Source organism: Phaethon lepturus, unplaced genomic scaffold, assembly GCF_000687285.1.
Source record: "Phaethon lepturus isolate BGI_N335 unplaced genomic scaffold, ASM68728v1 scaffold24501, whole genome shotgun sequence".
NCBI classification, from domain to species: domain Eukaryota; kingdom Metazoa; phylum Chordata; class Aves; order Phaethontiformes; family Phaethontidae; genus Phaethon; species Phaethon lepturus.
Window position 1 is genome coordinate 70,268 of NW_010517339.1, and position 9,551 is coordinate 79,818.

A 9,551-nucleotide genomic window follows, 5' to 3' on the forward strand; every position below is an offset into this window, starting at 1 on the left:
ACAGAAGAAAGTCTCTTGCTTGCATTTGTATATGTGGTATATATGTGGTACTCCCATATGCACCTTCTCCAGACCTTATCAAAGCTAATGGAAAATGTCCATCGACATAGGGGGCTTTAAATTAGTCCCTATGTGATGTCCAACTTGCAAACCCTAATTCTCTCCAGCCTAACATTCAGTAAAATGACTTTGCCTCAGCTCAGCTTGTGATTCCTACTTCAACTGCACTTAAAAAATAAGGATTTTTTTCCCCCCTAAACAGGAAGTGTCTAGCGAATGTGTCTGCTATTTTGAGAGCTGAGATTTTAAATGATGCATAAACATTTAATGATCCCTTTCTTTGGCCTTGGAACATGCAGTCTTGCCCCAGCTCACATCCATTTCAAACCCAGCTGGAAGCATTGTCCTTCCAACCTCTCTCTTTGCTCAAGTCACCCTGAGCTTCACATCTCTCCAGCTTCCCTGTCTCGCTCATACCAGACATAAGTTGCCTGCCTTCATCTTCAAAATTCTGCTCTGCTCTTTGCCCTCTCACCTCTCATTTTCTACCCAGTTACCTATTCCCAGACTTCCCAAATCCAGTCCCAAATACCAGTATCAACTTCTTAAACACTGACAGCATTGCATTTTCTGCCCATCAGCCTCTTCCCTCAGGGAGGATGTTCCCCTTTTAATATCTACATCTCCACCCTATAAATCTCCCTGTCTGCTGAATTCTTGAACAGTCTTAAAAGGAAATATGTTCTTGTTCTCCTGAAGCCACTTACGTGGACTGGTGTTGGTTCACACATCCTTCCCCCAGTTGTTGGTTCACCTTCAGCCATTCCTCTTGCATTGCATTAAAATACTATCTATACAGGTAGAGCTGGCATTTTTGGTCTGGGACTGTATAGTACCTGGCACAAGGAGGTCTTAATTGACCTTAGACACTGGGGCCTCTAGGGTTCAAGGACATAAACAGACTTTTCTGTACTAAATAACATTTTTATAAACAGCATTTGCTGCAAGAGGAGCAAGAAAGTCAGAATGCCGCCATAGACCAGGAGACAAGGAAATTTCTCCTTCTTTATTAACATTCAAAATTACAAATCAAACCATTCTAAATTTCTCTCATAACCAAAAATGAAAACCAGACATTTATCTACCGCATAGCCAGTGATCTAGCTGAAAGGGAACTTTATGGTCTGAGACATGCTAAATTTGTTTTCAATTATTCTGTCCACATACAAAACCTTGATGAAGCCATACAAAGCAAATAGTACTGGAAGATCAGAGAAAAGGAAGATTAAGCTAATGGTATTCATGGTCAAACTGTTGTTTTTTTTTCTTTTTTCTTTTCATCAGTCAGCAGGAGGTATCTTTGCATAGAAGGATTAATTCCCCCCTGGAAGGGGACCACATGCAGTATCAATGCAATCCTGGCAACCTTCCTTCAGTATGGCAAATGTAAAGCGACACTCACTCTTCTGAGCTATCGTTACTCATCTAGCACATATTTGCAAGGCATACAAAGACAGGGTCTATGCCCCAGAGACCTTAGAACCCAAGGGCCCGAATCTGCAGTCTCCACTTACATGAATAGCTCCATTGAAGTCAACAGGCCTTAAGCTGGGGTTGTGCAAGAAAGAATTACAGAATCCCGCCCAGCTGCAGCTCAGACACCTACGATAGCTCACTCGCACAAGCGCTTCGGGAGATTGTGAGGAAGGAAAATCGGGTACGAGGCTTCGTGCAAGCATGCCAGCTGGCTCTGGGAGCAAGGTGGAGGAGGAGTGGAGCGGGACTCCAAGCACTAGGGTTGGTACTGGAGAAGTAGCATTGCCAAGAATGTGATAAATACGATCGCAGCCCGGGGGAGATTTAGAAATGTATAGAGTGTATACAAGATTAAAGGCGACAGAGGTCAAAATGATAGATCTACTGGGCACAGGCATGAATGTAGGAATCACCTCCTGTTTATCCGTGGAGGCCCATTAAGCCCAGGTCCTCCGAGCGCCGTGCCGAAACTCACCCTAAGTATGGTACTTTCAAAATCCAAGATTTCCTGGCCTTCAATGAAAAGCCATTATGACCAAAAGCCATGTTGTCTTTACAAGGGGAGAGGGAGAAGAGTAGTTTTTAAGTACTGAGCATGTTTACTGTCACGCCTGACAGAGTAATTCTTTGTGGATCCAGCTAAGATGACGAGAGGATCCTTTGGACTGGAACTGTTATTACAGTGACAGCAAAGCAGCTTTTACTCTACCCTCTGTCCTGGCAGAACAAAATCCCAGAGTTATAGGTGGGAGTCAGGAACAGAGGAAAACAGTTAATAAATTACAAAAGAAAATCTGCCCCCAGTGAGCACAGTCAGTAGCAGCTGTAACAAAACTGGCTACGTACACAGTTTTTAATACTGGCCACCTTTAAAAGTAATTTTAAGTGGTATTTGCTCATGTGTAGAATGAGTTCCCAAGGCAAAACTATTCATGGTCTTCTAATAATATGTATGTCTGTGGATGTGTGTCTATATAAACATATATATACTTGAAGAAGAGAGGAATTGATTGCCTGTTCATATGGCAATGTTTGTATCATCTGCTGGACGACGGGATATAAAACACATAGTAAAAGGCCTCTGGTCCTCCACAGGACCAGATTTTAAATCATTGTTTGATCAGTGGAAGAAAGTAACATAATTATTTGGTAATTTATGGCATCATGGCAATGCTTTGGGATGACATCACTGTAAAATCAAAATAGCATTACAAAATGCAAATACAAAGAGAAAAATATATGTAAAAGAGTCAAGTATCCCCATTTAAAAGGCTGTCCCCTTATCTTGAGTTGATTACATTTTAAAGGATAATACAGGTTATCACTTACCATAAGCATTTCCATCTACCTTTCACTTGCTAAGAACACATCAGGATGACTTAGGAACAAAAAATGAAGGTGGACAGCCCACAGAAATGCTCCAGAAACTTTAAAATCAGAGTTTTACACCCAGCTCTGCCATGAATTTACTATATAGCTTCAGCCATGTCATACAACCTTATCTGTAAGGGGAACACTGATGCTAACACTACCTTGCAGGAACAGAAATGAGTTAATATTTTGTGCTGCATTTTTCTATAGAAAAATCCATTGTGAGCTAGAATGAAAGACCACATTAAAGCCATGTTTCAGATATATGTCTCTCCTCAAAATTGAGCTACGAGAGACTGTTACTCTCAATAAACGCTCACCTCCACTATGCTAGGCAGCTGCTTTAGTATTTAACTGTAACACTGATCTTTTCTTTGGCGGAGCAAAGAAGGAGTAAAAGTGACCCTTAAAGAACTCTACAGAGAAGTGAAGACTTAAAACATTTTTTAACTAATAACTTTGAAATTCATTTTTTCCTCCCTTAGCAACAACCAAGCTGCTCGAAAGTCTCAGGTTTTCAGTCCTACTCTTCTGCTCCTCGCAGGGAGGAAGACGGCAGCTCGCCCTGCAGCCGCCGGAGCGGAGGGCGCAATGCCCTGCCACGGGAGCTCCAGCAGAGACGAGAACAGAGGACCAGCCCCACGCCAAGGTGTTGCCTTAGTCTTCTTTGCGTGAAGAAAACGAAATCATCTGGGTTTCAGTTTCAAGAGAGTGAGAATCAAGAAAGATTTATGAACACAGAACTCTGGAAGGAAATATTTTTGTGTATCGTAAGGTGACCTATTCACAATAAAACTCCCCCAAACTGTATACAGATCGAGCTGGAAAAAACCCAACTCCTTTGAGTCACATTTGCCACAAGGGGAAAGAGAAGCCAGACATGATGTGTACCTTTCCATACTCTATTTTGGGATTTTAAGGTCCTATTTCTTTCAGTTGAAAGATTTCTCTTAAACTTTGCTTTTGCATAACTCTTATAATATTAACATAGCCAGACATGGGCTGGTCTGTGACCTGAGGAAATGCAAAGCACTTTGGCAGATAAACAAATAACATCATTCAGAAAACAAGACGACTTTTCTTGTTTGGTTTGCTGCTATGATTGGGTTTCTAAATAAAATGGAAATGTGTGGCATGATTAAAATCATCAGCTCACCTCTGCATAAATAAAATTCATTCATTCTGCATTCCATCCATGGATCAATACCAGTCAAATTTGGGAGAAGTGGGTATTTAAGTGCCATTTTCAGGAAGGCACATGTGTAATTCTGCATGCAAAACATGAGCAGATATGCCTTTAGCTGCTGTGCATTGGCAGCCCAGTTACCCACCCGAACACAATTCCTGTGATGGTACCAGCAACCACAGCCATCAAGACCACACATTAGACATAAGAAACAAGATATTTTTTTCCGGTGTTATTTAAAAACTCAGGTGTTCTTACAAACTGAGATCCCAGTTCCAAATACACAAGCACTTACAAGAGAGAGTTTGCAATTCAAATCTAAATCAGTCCCTACCCCAGCGTTCAGACAAACCAAACACCGCATCTGCCCAGTTCACATCGCCGCTGGTTGTGGGGATTTATAAGCACAAGGATCACCTTTGCTGTGCTGCATGAATAGCAAATCTCTTTGCACAAGTGAAGCCTGCAACAGCGCTTAGTTATGCTGCCTGGTAACCGAGCGATAAATTGACAGAAGAGTCAGAAAGAAAGGCGAATTCCCTAAAGAATCTGTAAGAGGTCACCTATAGATACAACATATGCATATATGGACAGCATTTAGTGAAACCTTTGGAATTCAGATCTTTGAATCTTGGACACGTTTAGTTGAGTTTAAATATTATTATATTTTATATAGACTTATACTATTAGCAAGAGGAAGGATGATTCCTGGGAGATAAGTAAGGCAACTTTTGAATTGTTAAATGGGGGAGGCAGGGCAGAGACGTGCAGTGATTTGCCAGGTCCCACAGGGGATGAGCAGCCAAAGCGCAGTGGAAACCCGAGGTCCCCGTCCCCTGCGCTCTGCCTTGCTGCAGCGGTTGCTGACCTCGTTCCGCAAACGGCACAGACGTGTGGTAGCACTGCTCGCCGGCCGCAGCACCTCGGTTTCCACTAGCAGTGGACTCTTTTGCCTTTGTCTTCTTAATTGAAGGGTTTCAGAGCCAGATTATCTTGGGGATTTCTAGCCTGGGTGTTGCATATCTGAAAGTCTGCATGCAAACAGGATGGGCTTGCGAGACAAAAGCAGGAGCATCTACACCTCTTACGTGCACCTTTGAAGAGCCCCAGCGCGAAGGCTGCCCTGTGCAAAACAGATGCAGATTGCCTTAAGAGAGTAGAAGGGAATAATTTGTTTCCCATTCATCCCAATAGACCTTTGCTTGTCGGGAATTTAGGTCTTTCTCCCCTGAGAGGTATAAGGCTGCATCTTTAAAGCTGATTGCACACATCTTCCTGTCTAGACAACACAAGCTACTGCCAGAAGGAAAGTATAAAATTGGGGAATGAATTCACTAGTCCTGGTGATTTTATTTGCTTGAAAGTAATCAAGTCTCTTGCCTGTTTCAGCTCACTGTAACATGAGGCTTAGTCTATTAACTGCTGCATATTACTTGCTATCTCCCTGTGGAAGTCACTCCGGCTTCCCCCCGAACGGGGTGTGCATGTGTGTGGTCAGCTTTGAGAACAGCGCCGGGGTGATTCAGATAGAACGTCCCCGGCCGGTAGTGAAAAGTGGGAAAACAGAGTTCGACTGGCAACGTTTAATTAGAAGCAAATACAAAGCCGCGTGAGAAATCGCTTCCTCCTACTGCTTCCCTTTTCCTGCTGTACACCAGAAGATAAGAAAGCACTGAAAGGCTTGCCAGGAGCGGCACGTGGTTGCGGCACCGGCTGCCCTAGGACGGAGCCCCAGCTCGCCCAACGCCCACCTTCCTCTAGAAACAGCGAGAAGCTGCAGAGTTAGAGCTGTCTCTCAAAGCTTTTGACACCACAAACTATTACCCAGCTCAGACTCTTCATCAGTCCCAAGGCTGTTTTCCGTGCCAGCAAGCGTTTTTGGACACTCCGCAGCAGACAAGAGGAAGATGCGCTTGTCTGAATAGCCCCTGCTTGGCGCAGTGCCTGTTCAGCTCACTTCCTGGTGAAAGCAACTTTGCATCTTGGATTTGATCATTAATTCTCATCATTAGTACCCTTTGACTGCAACAATGTCAAGGATTTGGGGGGGAGGGGGGGGAGGCGGGGCACATCTTTACTCAGCAATACTCCTACCAAGATGGAAAATGTCACTGTATTGTCTCGGGGAGAGTGGCATACCAATAGCTGTCAGTAATTAAGACAAAGACCTCATCCAGACTCCGTATCACGTAGCGGCTTGCCTGCCTGCTTCAGTTAGAGCTGACATTGAGCAACAAAGTTGAATCTTGTCACATGTTTTTGTTCAATTTAATGTACTTGGGACATAGCAAAAGAACGCAAACCAGAAGGAAATCTCTGCCTCAGTTCCTTTTGCTCCTCACCGAAGCAGTCTAAAAAGGCCTCCAAAGATAATCCTTCAAACATCTGATTCTGCTAAATGATGAGTTTTTATTATACCCAATTTTAAGTGTTTCTTATTTTGGTGACAATTTTGTCAAAATTCCAAGGACTGAATCTCATTTGCTCTGCTGCTTCTTACAGTAAATGACAACCAGACTCCCAGTGTCTAACTGGGATTTCTGCTTTCTCATGTGATTAAAATACAGGTCTGGGACAGAGACGGCAGCTCTTGGGAGAAAGCAGTTGAGGGGGTTTTGCTCCTGACTGTCCTGACACTGACCTTACATTTCAATGTAAGCAAGTTGTTTCCTCTCTGTGCCTCAGTTTCTCTACCACTATGAAGAGCTGATCCTGTTTTCAAGATGCTTTGACTACCTGTCTCGGCTGAAAATTTAAAAGAAGAGGTACTATGCATCTGACTACTGCACGTGTACAGATATGGGGATTTAGAGATCAGATTTTCATAGCTGCATGAAAATAGAATTTTTTTGCTGCTAAGAAAACCAGCTGTGTAATTAAAGAGCTTCCATGCACATTCATGACAAAAGATTTAAACTTCCCCCAGCACGACAAAACTCTCAATTTACCCACAAGTAAATCAGAGGGTGCAAATTTGCTGATTTTGACAGAATCACACTGGGGGAGTTTCTTGGCACAGGTCTCTGCCACCAGTTAGCAAAGTTGTTCCTTTGCCGGCTGTCGGAGGCACTGTGGGAACCGGCCTCAGCCCAGCTGGAGCAGAACGGAGGGTGGCAAGCAGAGCTGCTTTCTTATCACCTAACCTTGCAGCTTCCTCTGCCACAGGCAGCTCATCCTTCCCGGCAGACCAGCAAGGCAGCGATGCTTCAGGTGCAGCCCCGGGAGCATCACGCTGTGCAACCGAGATGTGGCACAAGAGAGCAACCGTGCTGTGAAGGGGGAAGATGGGACAGCAGTAGAAGCAAAAGCATCTTGGAGTTACTCAGGTCAGCCTGAGATGATCGATTTGACTGCATTGAACCAAATCCCCAGAGCTCAGCCCTCTGCCAGGGCTCAGTGCTTCTCAGGGCCTTCTGCGAGGCTTGGGGTCCAGGGACCATACCATGGCCTTTGCTCAGGCACTGGCTATTTGAGTGAATGACTGACAGACTCAGAAAGGATATTGGCCAAAAAGCATTTTTGGTTAAATAAATAAACAAACAAACAATCAAACAAACAAACAAACGCCCCAGGAGCCTCTCTCCTCCCCCATTTCTTTCTTATGCTGAAACCCACAACACAAGATGTGCTCAGAGAGGGAGTAACGCAGGTCTGCTGGAAGCATCAAGTTTTCAACAGTTGTTTCAGAATGAAATAGAGACCCTAGAAAATTTTCACTGAGCAGCAGCAGGCAGGAGGAGTCCAGTCCCTTTTCCCAAAACAGCTCTTAGCCCGGTGAGCACGATGCTGCTCCTGGATGCAGGAGACTGAGGTGCGAGTCCTCGCTTGGCGCGAGGCTCTTCCAACTGAATAGACATTGGTCTTGAGAGAGGAAGAGAGGAAATAGAGGCTTAGCTGGATGGTGAAGCCCATGAACAGAGAGCTCAGATGTGAGTTTACAGGACACTATCCACCCTGCCTGAACCTCTCCTGCGGATACTCAAGCGTGCCCTGAACAGGATGAGTTATGTTGGCGGTACTGCTGCTCTGGAAGTGTCCACATCCATGGCAAACAGCCATAAATTTGAACTCTGGTTTACTGTGCATTGACTCCCCCATATACAGTCCTGCAGGGAGAGCATGCATGAAAAAGTAGCCTAAATCTTGCACCTGCCTAATTCAGGCATATTTCTAATCCAATGAATAACCCAGGCTGCCTGCATCTCACAGGCATCACTCTCAAACTGGTTGGTATACTCTCTGTCCCCTCTCCTCTGCCAAAATTATTTTCCATCAAAAGCAGTGCATTTTGAATTGGGCTCAAAAGTTCCAGTGAGAACTTTATAGTCATCTCTAACTCAGAGCAGCTTGGCCTTGGGAAAATCCCACTGCTCCCTCAAGGGACACAGTTCACTGATCATCTTCCCCACACCTCTGCACTCAACTGTACCATGGAGCGATCCTGCCTGTCCTTCTCTTAGGGGCGAGCTGCACTCGCTCAGCCATAACAGCTGGGTGACAGCATCCCTTTCACACAGGGGGATGCAGACCCAGTTTAAAGCCTTCAAGCAACAGAGGATGCAACTTATCTCCAGTTAAATTCTCCCAGTAGCTAATTACCATCACTGCTATCCAGCAGTTCTCTTCTTGCATTAGTGTTAGGGAAAGCATACAGGTCAGCTCCTCCTCTAATCTTGGTGTATCAGATATCATACTTGATATTCCCTGTTTTTCCGTCCAGTCCTGCATCTAAACAAAAGCCAGTTTCAGGCTCATCCATGTTTTCCTGCACTACTTTTGATTTATCTAGCAATTTCATTTCCTCAGTGGCTCCACTGAGCCTCAAGGTACAGCCACGCTACCAGTACACTAGCAGCACAGTGTGAGGGGTATTGACTGACCTACTCTTACACTTGATGGGGTATTAGTTCTGAAAAGATTTTCCCAGATGTACCTAAAATCTGCACTTTCAAAATTGCACATCTATCCCTGCAATAGCACGTGTAACCACAGTAAATATATCCGCGACTCAACAGCTCAAAGCTCAAGAGGCACCTACAGTCATCACAGTTGTGCAAACAAGCCCAGTAGTCCTGCAGGTACATCAGGCATGGAAGGTGCAGTCAGCTGGTCATACGCTGTTCTCGAGTTGGGGGCAGAAATCCCTGCAAGAGCCAAAAGGCGCTGAGAACCCGCGCAAGGCTCCCACTCGCTAGGAAAGGGAAGCGAAGGCCACGAGAATGGTACAAAGGTGTTGCACAGTATGAGCCGGCTCCACCACGTGAGTCCAGCACAGCCTGCCCACGAAAGTGCAAACATGAAGGGCTTCGTCCTGGACCTCCGACTTCCCCTGCCCCAAACAGAGAGAGTTGGGAAGATGAGCAGAAAAGGACAAACTCAACTCCTCTGACGTGCACTCCATGGTAAATCTTCCTGGGCAGGCGGGTTTGGGGTTCAGGAGGGGGGCCTCTCCCAACCC

At 45.0% G+C, this 9,551-nt stretch overlaps 1 protein-coding gene across 1 annotated transcript in view; it reads right to left on the reverse strand.

The window, feature by feature from the left end:
* The window catches only part of NFATC2 (nuclear factor of activated T-cells, cytoplasmic, calcineurin-dependent 2), a gene marked incomplete at its 3' end in the record, with an annotated part of 55,724 nt that overhangs the window by 36,676 nt on the left and 9,497 nt on the right, over window positions 1-9,551 (reverse strand). The window lies entirely within an intron of this gene.